The following is an 18,874-nucleotide window of genomic DNA, read 5'->3' as shown; positions in this document are numbered from 1 at the left end:
AACTGTCATCAGATTAGGTACAAGAAAATGAACAATCAGTTGTTCTCAACTAGCAGAAGTAGATACAATTTTCCAAGGTGATAGAGTTGTGCATGCAGATGCATCACATGAATGTAATGCATAAAGAAACCCCAATTTATAATAAATGGTTGGATATAAAGGTTCCATATGCTAGCCAAACAATGGAAGCTAAGGATGTAACTATGCATGTATTGGCACACTCTCGCTGTGAGGATCACAAGTATCTACTACTACTATTAATTTTGGCATCATGAGGCTCATTCCCTTGCAAAAGCCTCTGTTATAATGAAATTACCTCTAAAACATGCAAATGATGTATGTGTACATGTATGTATGTATGTATGTATGTATACAAAGAGATCTTGTGGATTGTGCAAATCAGTGGAGATCTTAGATTTTGTTGTTGTGCCCTTATGATCACTGCATTTCATTGTTGTGCCCTTGTGATCTCTGTATATGTATGTATGTATGTATATACATATATATACATATGTATATTTATATATATGTGTATATATATCTATGTATGTATGAATGTATATCAATAGAGAGATCTTGGAAAAATAGAAAAACAATAAAATTCACTCAATAGGTAGCATGGCGATAGATGAAATGGCAACACCTATTTTTAAGTACATTCATATTTTTCTCTCTCATTTTTCATGTGTTTATTTCACTTGAATTATTATTTCTTAGGGGCATTTTGTAATATTGGATTCATTTTATGGAGGAGCTGATGAGGACATTCCTAGATGTACCCATGTGATGAATAGCTCATGAGAAATGATGATAGACTTCCCCTAAGAATAGTGGGAGGTGATGAGGACATTCTAGGTACTTTAAAGATTGATCCTTTCTTAAATTTTTTAGATGTTACCTTGGGGGATGGGGGTAGGGCCAAATGAGCTTCAACCTTCACATGGTTGGCCTCGATGAGTAGAGAATATTCAACTATTCTTGAAACCAAGTGAAGTACAACATTAACCTATGATTTCATTACAACTAACTATGTGAATCTCTTGGTTTCACGTAATGCAGAAGGACACCATAGTTTAATATGAAATCTCAATTCATATGCATATGACATCAAGCAACACTAAAAAACACAATAGATTTGCATTTTTGTTAGAGGTCTTTATTTATTTTAAGTTATAGACCATCATGACCATTGTTCATGATGGTCTATAATTTTAAAAACTTAATAGACCTATTAAATAAATGTAACCATGTTGTGTTTTATCAGCTTCACGTGTTGTCCATGCATTTGACAATAGTGGCACGTGCATTCTTGATTCAAAATGGAAGAATCTTATTTTGGATGTAATGGAAAAATGACATGCACCTAAAGATGGGGAGAATGATGTCACTTTTGCATGTCTGGAACCTTTTTTATACTTTAAACATTGATAATTTCTTAAATATTTTAGATATTAATAGGGAATTTAGATGTTAGCGAGAAGCGGGTGTGGGGCCAAATAAGCTTCCACCTTCATGTGGTTGGCCCTAATTAGTAGAGAATATTAAACTATTCTTGAAACTAAGTGAACCTCAATATTAACCTATGCTTGCATGACAACTAGCTATGTGAATCTACTATGAGCTATGAGAGCATCATAGCTATTCAATGTTTGCTGCCATTTTTATTTATTAATATAAAAAGTCATCACAATTGCAATGACTAGCCATTGATCCTATAACATTGTTGCCACATATCTACTGCAATAGCAATGACCTATTCAAACGACCAATCGTTGAACCCACAACATTGTTGTCACGTTAACATTACATGTGTGATAGCCTTTTTGTCAGCTAGCCATCACAATTGTGATAGTGAAAGATGAAATATTGACCCTTATCTCACTTCAATTTAGGGTATGTTTAGCCATTGCAATTGCAATAGCTGCCCTTCCCATCTAGCGACAAAAGTCTATCGCTTTTTTGATGGGATTCAATTCCTATTGATGTCGCATGGGTGATAGTTGGCCATTGTAATTGTGATGACCTATCATCACAATTTGGGCTCAAATGTAGTATTGTAAAATATTGATTTCCTAGTATTATTTAAGTTGTATTATGTTTTAGATCTCTTCAATAGATTTCCAACATATTTTGAATGGATTCAATTAGACTCTAGGAACCCTGATTGGGTTTTGTTTTTTATGTATTTTGGAAAGGTTTGGTAACCTAGCCTAGCTTCTTTTTAAAATTTAAAATAACTCAATTAGGTTATTGAAGTGTTTGGTATTTTTTGATGTGGTTTATACTAAATTTTACACCTTTTGGTGCACACACCCAGTTAGGTATTTAGTTAGTCACTATTAGCTCTACAAATGGATACTGACATAGTGTTATATCATTCCATTGAGATTTAGACTATGGGATTTTTAGGTTCCATAAAACCAAAATTTTTATGATAGAAGTATTTTAGTTATAGTCATTCATGGAGGTTGAATAGTGATGTAATACGATCTTTCATTATAATGTCTCCTTCAAGAATTGATTAACCAATGGGAATCCATCTATCTAACATAAGAATTATTTGTGAAGACTTGGTTGAAAGTCCTTTATAATGCAATTTTGATCATCAAATGACATTTGAAGATACTATATGCTGAAGCATATATGAGAATCCTATTAGCCCAAACTGATAATGTTGTTAATGCATGCAAAAGAGTCATATTAGTTGTTATGTCGTCATTGATTTCAAGCATTAATTGGCTAGAACTTATGCTAGGGACAAAAAGAAGAAACAATTTATGCTAAGCGCTAGTATGTTGTTAGTGTTGAGTAACATAGTTTTACTTTTTCTTTTTGGAATGGCACTAAAATGTATGTTAACCATTTTTGTTGAGCTGGAAGCATGCTTTGAAGATTGAGGAGTTAGTTGAGGATCAATTATCCCTAGGTACCAATCGTTGAGTTATCTATATCTACCAATCAAAAAGTTGGAAGGTCTAAATAGAAAAAGGATTGCTTTTATATCATTGATTTGGATCTAGAAGGCTTGCCCAATCATGTATCTAAGGAGTGTCTATTACCTAAGTTTGGTTGTTATTGGTTATTGCATTTTTGCAAAGTGTGAAGGATTGGATGCATGCAAGGTTTAAGGTGAATTAGATACTATGTAGAGACCAAGAAGAGCAGTGAAGTGCAGAGATAGAGCCATATCATATCAAAGAGGTGATCAATTAGTGTACATAGGAGATCTGTTATCAACATACTTAGTGCAAACTGAAGGATTAGGTACTGATACATTTTAAAAAATGCAAGAAGGGTTTAAATCTCTTAATAGAGTGGTCCTAATAGACCTTTGTAAAACTCTTAACATAGTACTTACTTACTTACAAGGCTAAATCCTTTAATCAAGGTAGATTGAATAAGTCTTTTAAGCTCTTAATAGGGCATATCCCTCACAAGGTAGCTCATCAGAAGTGATCAAAATTGTAGCCCTAATAGGAAAACTTTATTGCTATAGTAGCCAAGACTTGTGGATGTCATCCCCATCACAAATTTACCTTCACGCTGGAGGGTTTCTACATAACATATATTTGTGTTTATGTGTTATGAGTTACTTTTACATGTTTGTGAGTTATTCATGATATTAAATTTGCTAGATCTGATAATACATTATAGTGAATGTTTATTTTATTTATGGTATTGATGAGATAAGGGTTAGTGGTGAAGCTATTAGATATGATACTTGTTTAAAGTGTTTAAGATTTATAGATCCTAATTCAACCCCCCTGTGTATCTCACTTTACCTATTACTATTTATAATAGAAGTTTAATTTGGCTTTCCCACATCCCAAAATCATTTCAATATTTGTTGAACTTTAAAGCTTCCTTCTTATATGTCTTGTGATCTTTTCCCAAAGTATTTATGCTTTAAGTTTAGGGATCAAAGACCTGATACCAATTGTAGATATACGATTGATTACTAAGAAAGGGGAAGGGGGGTAAATTGGTAATCACCAAATTAAACTTTTTCTTTCACTTTAATTTATAGTTTACCAATAAGATACAATTTTACCTATACTACTCTTATCAACTAAACTAGCAATAAATTTGAAACAAATAGTATAAGCACTAATAATTGTAGTACCAAAATTTATCTTGTGGAAACTCGATTAGGGTGTAAACCATGATATGAGAATAGTGCTCACAAGATTAAGTAATCTTCTAGAAGACACTCAATTAGGAGTTTTCCTGGTTAAGGGTCACAAAATATTGTTAAGTGTGATGCATTATAGGATTTCTGTCTAGGTTAGTCAGGGTCTTTACTATGCTAGGAGTAATTTTGTTAAAGGATTTTAACACTTTAATTTCTAAGAATGTCACCTTGTTAGAGGCTTTACAATAGACCAATTAAGGCCACCCTTCCGAGAGTTATTAGACTACTACAATGATAAGAAAGTGAAAAAAGTAATGATCTATAATTTTCAATTCCTTGCTATATCAAATCCAACAAAGTTCATCAACATAACAACATACCATTCACTATTCTTCTTCTTCTTCTTTGATAACTGTGCTTCTTTTTCTTTCTGCTATTCTTCTCTTTCACTCTTCCTTATTTCATTCTCCCTTTTTATCCTTGCAAACCTTAACTTGAAATATATGATCTCAAAGACATCTTCATCATGCATGTAGAAACTTCTAGAAAAATATCTTAAGACTTAGCCTAAAAACTTCTCTTTCCTTTGCAACTTCACTAATAAAAGATGACTTCAACAATAAGACATGAATCTCTAATAACTTTCTTCTTTCCAATAAGATAACTCTTTTTTTTACTTACTATCCAATTGTTACTTGATTAGGTGTTTCCTTATTGCTTCTAGGTACCCTCAACCAATAAAATTTCTTAAGATATAGTAACATAATGAAATAATGTGTCAATTGTTTGACATCAATGAAAAATATTATAACTGATAAATAATACAATTCATAGCTTCCTTGTGTTATCAACAATTTGTGAATCAGTTATGTCAACAAAAGTTCCACTAGGTTTTAATAATGAGGATAATTAGTTTTAGGTTAAAATATGAATGGATTTAGAAGTAAGATTGAACCTTTTAAATGTGCATTATAAACTTATTATAAACATTTTCTATTTTTTTGTATGCTATGTGTTTGTTTTAATGGTGTATCTTCAATTAGTGATACAAAAATATTGGGTGGAAGGTTATCATGGCTAGTTGCAAGATGCTTTAGGAACAATATGATTGCCAAAACATTTGAGCTACTTTAGATACAAAAATTTATGAGCTATTGATCTTACCCTTTTTTTTTGGCTTTTGTTTTTGTTTTACTTCTCTTTCTTCTTATGTATAGTTGTTTACTTGTATGTTGTTGTAATAGAACAATGAGGGTGTATATGCAATTAGAAGGATATAAATTTTAAATGAAGTTGTATCATGTTTGTTTAGTTTATATTTTGAAGTAGAAAAAAAAAGTGATAATTCTCCCAAATATGTAGTCACAAGGAGTTCCAATGAAGTTTGGACATGCACAAAATTAAATCATTACACTTATAGCCAATAAGAATACATATTCTCATTTTGCCTCTAAAATGAGCAAAGCCTATGCCTTTTAAAATAGCTGTTATTAGAATAACCATTCCTATTCTCAATTCCTATGCCTACAACTGAACGAATGCTTACCTTAAACTAGCTTTGAGGTAACATAGATAATTTGAAGAAGCATGACCTAAATGTTCAGATTCTCTGGCATATGAAAAATGACCATACACCAATGGAATTTTTCTAATAAAGTTTGGACGGATAGCACAAGTAGTTGATATTTACTAATGCTGATAGTCTCTAGTATTGGGAAAGATGCATATAAGACTAGCAAGACCGTGTCATGAAATCTAGAAGTTATGAAAGTATATGCAATATTGAAGATCAAATAAAGAAGAAAATGTTATTTTAAAAACTTCGAAGATAGTGATATCTGCCAACATGGGTAACGACGTAATATTCATTGTAAATAACAAAGGAGCCATCATATCATGAAATGTACATAGATTTGATAAAAGAGAAGTCATAATATTGACTATAGATGCAAAGAGATTGATCTTTTAAGTTGCTTATGGAAAATTAAGGCATAAAAGGCAAATTGATAGTGATAAAATCAAGGATCAACCAATACAAAAAGAAGATATAAATGTGAGTAAAGTATGGGACGAAATATATGAGAATCTCATTATTATAAAGAAAAGAATAGTGGTGTGAATGATATCAAAACATAGTCAAAGGATTATTGAACATTGCTTCTTTTTAGGATTCAAGCAATAAAGGCTAACATGAGAAAAAAAGTATGTTCTAAGGAAAGTCAAAATAGTGGGAAGCAGTTGCTAAAAATTTATTAGAAGGGTAATCGACTATAATATAGAAGATTTAGGTTATGTTTTAAATTTCAAAATTATAATTTTTATCAAATATGTAAACAAATGGGATTATAAGTGAAGTTTCAAATTTAAAGGGATCATCCAAAGAGGAGATCCACACTTTGAAGAAGCTTTATAAGCTTAATCATAAGTGTAAGCTTATATTAGAAAGCTCACATGGGTTAGTCATCAGCCAAGATGAGTTTTGAGAGGAAAGCCATCATTACATCTTCAGTTCAAATCTGTTCACACATAAAATTTGACTTCAAATTCAAAAGAAGTTAGCAAAAGATTAAATAGCTAGCACTAATAAAATATATTTTTTACATTTATTAATTAAATTATGAATGGCCATGTCAAAAGAACAAGAGGAGTCAATTAATGTGAATGTATAGTACCATCCAACATGGTACAAGAATATCAATTCAACAAATTACTCAGTAATTCAAGAAAGTACTCAGTTTCTGAAGACCACAAAAATTAGGTAAATCTCTCCAGTTTAAAAATAATTAACTAAAAGTTTTACATCTTAACATTGGGAAATATAAATATTTGTATTGCATATTGGCACGTTTACAAGGTTGAGATCAGGAAAATAGGAATGCCACGGTAAAATATAGGAATACCACAGTATCAAGCCACAAAATTAGTACAAAAATTCGATCGAAATTAGGAAAATAGGAATGCCACAGTAAAAAATAGGAACACCACAGTATCGAGCCACAAAATTAGTACGAAGATTCACTTATTGTATCGCAGCGAAACAAAAAAAAACTAACCATTGTTGTTAATCATAACAAAAATATATTAGAAGCTCTTCATTGAATTTGTTTATAAAAGAAGCAGCCGAGGTACAAGTGATAATCAGTTACTTCTTCTTCATCCCTCATATGAACAACACCACTACCATGATCTGTGTAACTCTTATCATTTGAAATCGAAAGAAACTGATGAGCTAGAAAATGTACCTGGCCTTCCATTATTTACAGCAGCATTTTAGTCCCAAGCCTCATTTCTAGTTGAGGACGAGAAGAAACCAAACCCAATTTCAACACAAATTTGATTTCTTGTGCATCATTCAAACCATCATGATTTGGGTCACCTGCCTGCAAAATTTCTCCATTTTGGTAGAGATCCTTTACGCAATCCACAAAAAAATCTATCCATTCTCCTTGGACAAATCTAGGGGTCTCGTTCAACAATGTTTTAGAAAAATAGCACCATGAATAAATACATCTAAGATTATAATAACTTTAAAAGAAATTTTTTAAAAATAACAATATGTAATATATGCACACCTTTATAGACTGTCTGCATGCAGATACACAATATAGAAATATCTGTTAGGAAAAATTCAACAATAACTAGATAACTTAATCAGAAATGTATGACAAAACATGCAACCATAACTCCAAAACTTGACATGGAGAAACCCATTTGAGTAAAAACTCCACCAACAAAGCTCCAACACTTTATTGCTTCACCATGATAGGATTACATTACTACATTCTTGCATTGCTCTAACTAGTTCTAAGTTGCTCTATTGCTACAAATACAATCACTGTATATATAGCAATGGGAGAAACTATAAATCATTTAAAGAATGATTTCTCAATTCACTAAGATAAGATAAGGAATCTTATCTTCTCTATTGTCTTAGTGTCTTGCCCACAATCAATAAGATAAGGTATCTTATCTTGCACATTGTCATAGTGGCTTGCCTACTATCAATAAGATAAGGTGTCTTAGCTTCTCCATTGCTATAGTGGCTGCCAACTATCAATAAGATAAGGTATATTATCTTCCTCATTGTCATAGTGGCTTGTCCACTATCAATAAGATAAGATATCTTATCTTTCCCATTGTCATAGTGGCTTGCCCACAATCAAGAAGATAAGGTGTCTTATCTTCTCCATTGTCATAGTGGCTGCCAACTGTCAATAAGATAAGATATCTTATCTTCCCCATTGTCATAGTGGCTCACTATCAATAAGATAAGGTGTCATATCTTCTCCATTGTCATAGTGGCTGCCAACTATCAATAAGATAAGGTGTCTTATCTTCCCAATTGTCATAGTGGCTTTCCCACTATCAATAAGATAAGGTTTCTTATCTTTCCCATTATCATTGTTTCTTTTAGTATTTTATCCATTACTTTCTTATCTTACAAGTTTTCACAATTGCATATGACAATTTAAGATAGATACAAGTGTAATAGAAATATGACATCAAGGTTGGGACATATTCCCAACATTCTCCCACTTATTGAACACCTTGCAATATTCAAACTAATGAAACTATATCATCACAACTATCCATGAAACCACATAAAGTTTAATGCATGCTCTTGTGTTCCAATTAGACACTTGTCCAAAGAACACAAGCATAAGATCTCAGTGGTAACAAAAGCTCAAAAATAATGCCACCAGTCTACTATGCTTACAAGCTATACAAAAGCATAAAAAATATCAACTTCTTAGCCCAACATATTTGCAAAGTAATTCTCCATAAAATAGGCTAAAATATCAGCCAAAATAACAACCAAATTGATTGCTCCAATCTTGCTGCTAAAGCCCAAGATAGCATTCATAAAAAATGCTAACCCATCCAATCACTCATATCTCAAAGGTATACAACATCAAGAAACTCATGCCAACAACAAAACTAAACCCATAAACTGCATCTTCAAGCTCTATGTGCAAACCAGTCGATGAAGACCAAACACATACAAGAACTCCCACTGCATGTGTAATGTCAAATTTGAAAGACTAGAGGCATACCGAGTCTACCAATAACAACACAAAGAAAGTGTAACCATGTAGTACCGAGGACCATCCACAAAGATATGAAAATCATGTAGCAAAAATGCTACAAGAAACATCTCTCTCATTGAGTCTTTACAACTCTCCCATGTTCTCCACATCCAACAAAGAAAAGAGTTAAATGGACCACCATGTTATCACCAAAAAATAATAAAGTACCAGTGATAAAATATGACCACAAAAGAGTGACCACCATAGCTTTAATGGATCTCAAAAAATAATGTCTTGTGAACCCAAACATCCAAGAAGATAACCAAGACCAAATAGAGAACCTACAAAGAATAAACATGTAGCATGTCCTTCTACAAACACTTCTAAATTTCAACTCTATAAAGTATCATCTCCTTTGCAACCCCAAGAGAAAAGGCACAACAACATCCAAAACTGCTCAACCTCAAGGGATCAAACATAACATGATATCATGAATCTATTGGATGTATCCCTTTTTAAAGAAGATCAAAACAACTCCATTTTCCATTTCAGGAAATCATCCCACTACCATCTCCTATTGTCATCATAAATGAAAATACACTTTAAGGAGATAACCATGTCATCCATCTCTCATAACGAATCCTCTAGAACCATCTAATTGTAGCTCAAGATTCATAAATATGAAAGAAAACATAAATCACCTAAAAGTAACATTGGGCAATACCTCTCAAGTGATAAACTATTGAGTAGACCAAGAGTGGGAAATGAGAATGCTCCTCCAAGATATGCAAGTCACACATGACTTATCTAAGAACGATCTCCTCATAGGTCTCTATTGAACTGACGTCCAATTAAGGTGTAGGCTTTTTGGACTTCTTGCTGAAATATCATCTAGAGTACCCATTTTAACAATATGTCTCTCATATCAAGACAACTCTAGCCTCACGTAAGTCTCCAAGTATCCACAAGCACCTATAATCAATCACTCCATGCAAAACTCCACTGCAACATAGCACTATCATGAAGTATCAAAAAAATGATCAAAGTACTCAATACTATGAAACTAAACCAAGATCAATGTCAAATCTCCAACCATGGAATCAGGAACATAAACATGACATCATGATCTAAACCATATCCTCCAAAGAGGTAACATGCTCCATGTGATCATATCAAATAATTGTATCATGTCACAACTCTAAATTGGTAATAAAGAGAAAACCATGACATAAAAGCCACCATGATAACATATTAAATAAAAGCATAAACAACATCTCTACCAATGACCCTATGAATCCTAAAGATATCAACATCTCCAATTACTTGAAGATACCATCTCCAATTAGTGAACCAACAAATGTGAAAGATCCTTTTGCAGCAATACGATCTAAGTCATCCTCCAACATCTGTAACACTAAAGAAGATCAACACTAAAGATCATCCATCACCATGTGATGAATAAATACCACCACTCCTAAAACTCCCATTGAAACATGATACTTAGCTCTCCAAGCATATGAAATACCATCTTCCAAATCTGAAAATCATCCAAGCTCACACATCACATTGAGTGATGCCAAGATTTTCAAACCAAGGAAGTTCATCATGTTATAAGACACCATAACCAACTATCCAAGTACTCACTTATCATCCATTCTCTTATCCTAAAGTAACCACACTAATGCACAAGTGACCACAAACAAGGCTAGCTAACAAATTTGCACCAACACTGAATCAAATCTAGTCAATATAGACAATCCACATCCAAGTTATCCCACTACAAGTAAATGGATGGCCTACCCACCACATGATTGCATAACTTGTAGATCTAATCATTGCAACATGCAAAAACACTATCACATTAGTGACATGTATAAATGAGATCAAAGAGAATAACCATGTAGACAACATGACTCAAATACCAAATCAAGAATAAATTTGATTTTCCAATTATGTCCACATTGAGCACCATAGTCTAGGAATCCAACAAAACATCACCATAGAAATGTTGAGTGACTGATCACGTACTAACATCTCCATGTAGAGAAAGAAATACACCTCCTCTCACCATGCACATAACATGCATGCATGTAAAACTATAGCTATCTCATCTAGTAACATCCTGAAGAGACTAGGATCTAGATAATAGCTCTTTAGTAGATCTACAAAAAATACAACCTTTTTTCTTCTTCTTCTTGAGTACACAAAACCAGCAAAGCCACTGTGTCAAAGAACACCCATGCATGTAGAACTACAACTATCTCATCTAGTAACATCTTGAAGAAACTAGGATACGGAAAATAGCTCTTTAGTAGATCTAAAATATATCAAAAGCTTTTCCTTGAGCACACAAGACTAGAAAAGCCACCATGTTGAAGAACACCCATGCATGTAGAACTACAACTATCTCATCTAGTAACATCCTAAAGAAACCAATATCTAGAAAATAACTCTTCAGTAGATCTACAAAATATCACAAGCTTTTCCTTGAGCACATAAGACCAAAAAAGCTACTATGTTGAAGAAGTCTCATGCATATCCACATCCATTTCACAAATCAATCCAACTGACAAAGAACACCATGGCTCTGATACCAAATGTTAGGAAAAATTCAACAATAAGTAGATAACTTAGTCACAAAGAGATGACAAAACATGCATACCATAACTCCAAAAATTTACATGGAGAAACCCATTAAGGTAAAAAATCCACGACCAAAGCTCCAACACTTTATTGCTTCATCATGATAGAATTACACTGCTACATTCTTGCATTGCTCTAACTTGCTCTATTGCTACAAATACAAGCATTGAATATATAGCAATGGGAGAAACCATAAATAATTTGAAGAATGATTTCTCAATCCACTAAGATAAGATAAGGAATTTTATCTGCTCTATTGTCTTAGTGCCTTGCCCATTATCAATAAGATAAGGTATCTTATCTTGCACATTGTCATTGTGGCTTGCCTACTATCAATAAGATAAGGTGTCTTATCTTCTCCATTGTCATAGTGGCTGCCAACTATCAATAAAATAAGGTATCTTATCTCCCTCATTGTCATAGTGGCTTGTCCACTATCAATAAGATAAGATATCTTATCTTTTCCATTTTCATAGTGGCTTGCTCACTATCAATAAGATAAGGTGTCTTATCTTCCTTATTGTCATAGTGGCTACCAACTATCAATAAGATAAGATATCTTATCTTCCCCATTGTCATAGTGGCTTGCCCACTATCAATAAGATAAGGTGTCATATCTTCCCCATCGTCATGGTGGCTGCCAACTATCAATAAGATTAGGTGTCTTATCTTTCCAATTGTCATAGTGGCTTTCCCACTATCAATAAGATAAGGTTTCTTATCTTTCCCATTTTCATAGTTGCTTTTAGTATTTTATCCATTACTTTCTTATCTTACAAGTTGTTATAATCACATATGACAATTTAATATAATTACAAGTGTAATAGAAATATGACATCAAGGTTGAGACATATTCCCGACAATATCTTGGTGGTTGTTCATTCAATAATCTAACAAATTCTAGGCTATGTAATTTATAACTAAACTTCCTTAGCTAGTAAATGACTAGTGTAGTAGGGATGGTACAAATTGATTCCCAAATGTGTGGAATAAATTTATAATAGATCTTGGGGTTTATTTAGAGGATTGTCCTCTTCATTAAATAATGATCTTGTAATCTAGAGTGAAATGAACTTTTGATAACAAACAAACTAAAAAATTCTAGGATGATCATGTAGGCATGATTATTGTTAGAAATTTATTGCATTTGGATGGTTACCCCTTGGAGCCAAATGCCTACATACCCACCTAACAACATTCAACTTGGTGGGTGAGTTTGAATTTGAAATGAGAGGGAAAATATTTTTGCAAGAAGAAAAAAGGAATGAATCAAATTCATTCAGTGTGTGGAAGAACTAAACAAAGAAGGCAGATGATAAATAGACCAATTCAGAGTTTAGAAGACAAAAGAAAGTTTTAGTTTCATGTTTGCAGTTGTACATGTTAGATCCTTTTTGTTATTTTGTAAGTTGTTTTTGATTTGTCCTATGAAGCAATAATTTCTCCAAGAATTGTTGTATGTAGCCATTAGTTCTATAAGTTTGAAGTTTGAAGTTTTATGAGTTTGAAGATTTTAGGGTTTTCTGGTTAAAGCCGAATGCTCTTAGATTTTGTAATAGTTTTATCTTATTTGAATAGAAAATAAGCAAGCACGTAGGCATACAAATCTTTATTTTTCCCTTCTTCTATTCATCATTGCATGGTATTTTGCATTTGAGAAATTCATATTTGAAAGCTTCATCCTTTGACTCTCTACATTTTAATGGTGGAAATATCCAAGCTATAAGTCTAAAATACAACCCACTTGGTTTTTTCTTTAACCAAGTTCTCTCTCTCCTATTCCCACCGAGTTCACTCGGTATACTTATTTACCAAGCTCACTTGACATATCTCATTGTTGAGCTCCACTTTGTAGTGGTGACCAAGCTCATTCAACATACATTGTGTGGAGTTTCCCTTGTGTTGAGCTTACTCAGCACCTACTGCCTATCACTTGACATCCTTTATGTGTTGAGAAAACTATCACTCAACGTCTTCTTGTATCAAGAATTTTTTTTGAGTATGTGATTTATTTTTCACATTGTATCAGAGCTTTGAGGCCCCACACGGCATCAAAGCTTTGAGGCCCCACATCTATAGTGAGTTAGGGCATTTGTTTTCTAGGATATTTGACATGGGAGGAGATGCAGGAAAGATATGGCAGCAGCCACCATTCTTTAATAGATAGAATTATGATACATGGACAAAGAAGATGAAAACTATAATCGTAGCTAATGACTTGTAAGAGTTTGTATCAATGGGTTTAATGATGTTATGGTCCCAAAAATGTATGTTGCTCTCACAAACCCACAAAAGACTTAGTTGAAAGAGTCAAGGAGAAAGGATGCAAAGGCATTAAGTTTGATTGAGACAACAATGACAGAGACAATCTTTTACAAGATTGCAACAACAAATTATGAAAAGGAAGCATGGTATATCCTTGAGATGAAATTTAAGGAGACTGATAATGTTAGAGTAATGAAGCTACAAATGATTAGAAGGGAGTTTGAGAACCTTTAGATTAGGGATAATGAACCTATTGAAAATTTTAGCTCACAAATCTCCACTTTGATAAATTGGCTCAAATAAAATCAAGAAGATTATGAAGAGAAGAGGATTGTGGAAAAGATACTGAGGAGTTTACCTCAGAAAGATGACAACCTTGTGATGACCATTGATGAAGCAAAGTACCTCAACACATTGACCATGGATGAGTTGATGGCAACTCGTCAAACCCATGAGCACTAGATTAACAGATTAGCAACAACTTCCCAAGATAAATCTTTCAAGGCTCAAGAGAATTCAAGAGGTAGGGGGAGAGGAATAAATGGCTTTGGTAGAGGCTTAGGAGGTCAAGTTCATGGAAGGAATAGTCAAAGGAATGCTGGTGTAGAAAGCTTAGGATGAACAAGCAACTAAGAGGGAGGAAGCACATTGTAAAAAAGCTCCAGAGAAGGTAAGAAGAATTACAACCCCAATAAGAGAAATTTTGAATGCTACTACTATCATTAGTATTGGTATTATGCAAGTGAATGTTGGAAGAATTAGGGTTATCAGTCAAAGAAGAATGCTAATGTGGCTGATGTAAACATGAGAAATCCAAAGAATCCTACAACTTTCATCATATGCAACATTGGTGAAGAAGGCAGCCTTGAGGTATGGTACCTAGACAACGATTGTAGTAACCACATAAGTGGTAATGAAAGTTTATTCGCTTTCATTGATAAGAAATTTAAGTCTGAAATTAAGATGGGAAATAATGGAACCATTCCCATAGTGGGCAAAGGATCTATCATGGTCTGCACCAAGCAAGGTGAGAAGAAGGAGATACAAAATGTGTATTTTGCCCCTAGTATGAAGCACAATTTGATGAGTGTTAGACAACTCATTCAAAATGGTTACAAGGTAATGATGAAAAATGACAAGTGTGTCATTCATGAGAAGGATGAGAGTAATAGATTACTTGTAGTAGTCCAAATGACAAAGAACTAGATGTTCCTATTGAAGATATAGACGCGTTTCTCTTCTCAAGTTAGTGTTGCACTTACCATGCATGCATGTACAATAACATATCAACAATCAACTCTTAGGAGCATGATTGAAGATCCCTTCAAGCTTTGGCATCTTAGGTATCAAGATCTTGGTCTTGCTAGTTTAAATTTGTTGTCCAAGAAAAGAGTGGTAGATGGTTTGCCAAGCATAGTAGATTCATATGAGAAGTGCAAGGCTTGCATTTTGGGTAAGCAACATAGGCTTCCCTTTAATTTTGGAAATTCTAGAAGAGCTAGAGCACCATTAGAATTAGTGCATTCTGATTTAGTAGGTCCTATGAAAATTATTTCTATAGGGGGGAGTACTTATTTTATGACATTCATAGATGAATTTAGTCGTAGGACATGGGCGTATTTTTTGGAGAACAAATATGAAGCATTTGATAAATTTGTTGAATTCAAATCCCTCACTATAAAAGAATGTGGACATTATGTAAAGGTCCTTAGATTAGATAGAGGAGGGCAGTATACCTCCAATATGTTTGTAAATTTTTTTAGGTAGAATGGCATAAAGAAAGAGCTTACAACCAGCTATACTTTGCAGCAAAATAGAGTGGCTAAGAGGAAGAACATAACCATTGTTGAAATGACAAGAAGAATGATAAAAGAAAAGGGACTCCCAACTAAATATTGGGGAGAAGCTATAGCAAAAAAAGTATATCATATTAACAAGTGTTCTACAAAATCAATTCGTGACAAGGCTCCTCTTGAGGCATGGTCAAGGAATAGATGGATAGTTGAACATTTGAGAGTATTTGGATGTGTAGCATATTAACATTTTGCTAAAGAACAAAGGAAAAAACTAGATGGAAAAGGTGTGAAGTGCATCTTCATAGGGTACAACTTAGAATCAAAGGCTTATAGGCTATATGATCCAATAGACAAGAAGATCATCATCTCAAGAGATGTGGAGTTTCTTGAAAATCAGTCATGGGATGGCTCAGTAGATGAATTCTCAAGCACTTCAAGTAAATTTCCTACTATTGAAGGTGAAGAAGATGACATTAGTGATCAACAAGAAGATGGAGAAACAAACATAGATTGAAAAAAAAAGGAAAAAGGGCAAGAAACCCTAAAATGTCGAGCAACAACTCCAAGCACTTCAAGACAACTGTGAGCTAGTATGCAAAACTCTAGTAACAACAATACTAAGAATGTAGATCCCACTCTCATCTCTGTATTTCCAAGAAAGAATAAGTGTCTAAGGGAGATGTACCAAGAAGAAAGGTATGAGGAAGATTATGATAAGAGTGTAAATTTTTGCATTATTTTCTCATAGTGACCCAATTTATTTTGAGGAAGCTGTGAATGAAGAGAAATGGTGTAATGCCATTGATGAGGAAATATATGCTATTAAATGAAATGAGACATGGGAGTTAACTACTTTTCCTCCTAAGAAACAAGTAATTGGAGTGAAATGAGCTTACAAGACTAAGTGCAATGCTAAAGGAAAAATAGATAGGCATAGGGCACGTTTAGTAGTCAAGGGGTACAAGCTGCAATATGACATAGATTATGATGAGACATGTCCTGGTTGCAAGAATGGAAACCATGTGTGCTATCATAGCAATTGTAACCTACCACAAATGGAAGGTATCTCAAATGGATGTGAAGTCTACCTTCTTGAATGATGTATTGAAGGAAGAGGTTTATGTGGAGCAGCCACCTGGTTATGAAGTTGCAGGTGAAGAACACAAGGTGTGTAGATTGAAGAGAGCTCTATATAAGCTCAAGCAATCTCCATGGACAAGGTACAATAGGATTGACTCATATTTGATGAGCAATGGCTTTAGAAAAAGTGATCATGAGCTCACTCTCTACATCAAGGCAGCAAATGGTAAAGTGTTGATTGTTGGCATGTATGTAGATGACTTAATCTTCACTAGAAATGATAATTTTCTAATTGATGAGTTCAAAGAGGCCATGAAGAATGAATTTGAAATGAAAAAACTAGGTATCTTGAAGTATTTTCTAGGCATAGAAGTAAAACAAATTCATGATGACATCTTCATCTCTCAAGAAAAATAATCAAGAAAAATCTCAAAGAGATTCAAAATATAGAACAAAAAAGCAACCCCAACACCAATAGTAGTAGGTTTGAAGTTGAGAAAGGAAGATTGCATCAAAATTGTAAATCCAACATTATACAAGAGTATGGTTGGATGTTTCATGTATTTGACTGCAACTCGGCCAGACATGATGGATGTAGTAAGTTTCATTTCTAGGTTTATGGAAACACCAAAGGATCCCCATTGACAAGTGAGAAAGAGGATCCTAAGGTATGTGAATGGTACCAAGGGATTTGTGATTTTGTATACTACAAATAATGATTTCAAGCTAGTCGGTTATACAAATAGTGATTGAACTAAAAGTTTAGATGTTAGGAAGAGCACTTTCAGATACATGTTTCGTATGAGATCAGGTGCAATTTCATGGGCATCCAAGAAGCAACCTATTGTTGCTCAATCTACAATAGAGGTTGAATATATAGCAACAAATGTAGTAGCATGTCAAGCTATTTGGTTAAGAAGGATCTTGACAAATTTGAAGGAAAGGCAAGAGGATGGAACCACAATCTTTTGTAACAACATCTCCTCAATTGCATTTTCCAAGAATCTAGTCTTCCATGGGAGAAGCAAGCATATAGAGATTTAGATATCACTTCATTAGAAATTTGGTGGATAATTGAGATATCAAAATAGAATTTTGCAAGTCCGAGCAACAACTAGCAGACATTTTTACTAAGCCTTTAAGAATTGAAACTTTTGTACACCTAAGAGACTGTCTTGGTGTAGTTGATTTGGATTAGGAGTGATCCTTATTTGTTTGGTTCGAGACAAAGGGGGAGTGTTATTACATTTAGATGGTTGCCCCTTGGAACCAAATGCCCACCTACCTACCTGACAACATTCAACTCGATAGGTGAGTTTGAATTTGAAATAAGAGAAAAACCATTTTTGCAAGAATACAAAAGGAATGAAATAGATTCATTCAGTGTGTGGAACAATAGAGTAGAGCACTAAGTAGAGAAGGAAGATGATCAACAGATCAAGTCAAGGTTCAAAAGATAGAAGGACATTTTAGTTTTGTGTTTGCAGTTGCACATGTTGGATCTTTTTTGTTATTCTGTAAGTTCATTTTTAATTTATCTTGTGAAGTAATGATTGCTTCATGCATTGTTTTATGTAGCCATTAGTGCTATAAGTTTGAAGTTTGAAGTTTTATCACTTTGAAGATCTTAGGATTTTCTAGTTGAAGCTGAATGCTCCTAGATTTTGTAATAGTTTTATCTTATTTGAATAGAAAGCAAGCAAGAAGACATACAAATCTTTGTTGTTCCCTTCTTCTATTCGTCATTGCATGATATTTTGCATTTGAGAAGTTCATATTTGAAAGTTTCATACTTTGAATTTTTGCATTTTAATGGTGGAAATATCTAGGCTATAAGTCTGAAATACAACCCACTCGATTTGTTCTTTAACTAAGTTCTCTCTATGCCGTTCCCACTGATTTCACTCAATATCCTTGTTTACCAAGCTCAC

General features: G+C 33.6%; 1 long non-coding RNA gene across 1 annotated transcript; it reads right to left on the bottom strand.

Moving 5' to 3' along the window:
* Positions 1 to 7,211: 7,211 nt before the first annotated feature.
* On the bottom strand, positions 7,212 to 12,212 carry LOC149544324 (uncharacterized). Its single transcript, XR_016355769.1, has 2 exons — positions 7,705 to 12,212; positions 7,212 to 7,588 (listed from the first exon to the last, which is right to left on the bottom strand). It is a non-coding gene; the product is annotated as an uncharacterized LOC149544324 (long non-coding RNA).
* Positions 12,213 to 18,874: the final 6,662 nt, after the last annotated feature.

This window comes from Cupressus sempervirens, chromosome 8, assembly GCF_028749045.1.
Source record: "Cupressus sempervirens isolate cs-2001-9-10 chromosome 8, ASM2874904v1, whole genome shotgun sequence".
Lineage (NCBI taxonomy): Eukaryota > Viridiplantae > Streptophyta > Pinopsida > Cupressales > Cupressaceae > Cupressus > Cupressus sempervirens.
Note: the sequence above shows the minus strand (reverse complement) of the source record. Positions and strands in the feature narration are given on the sequence as shown.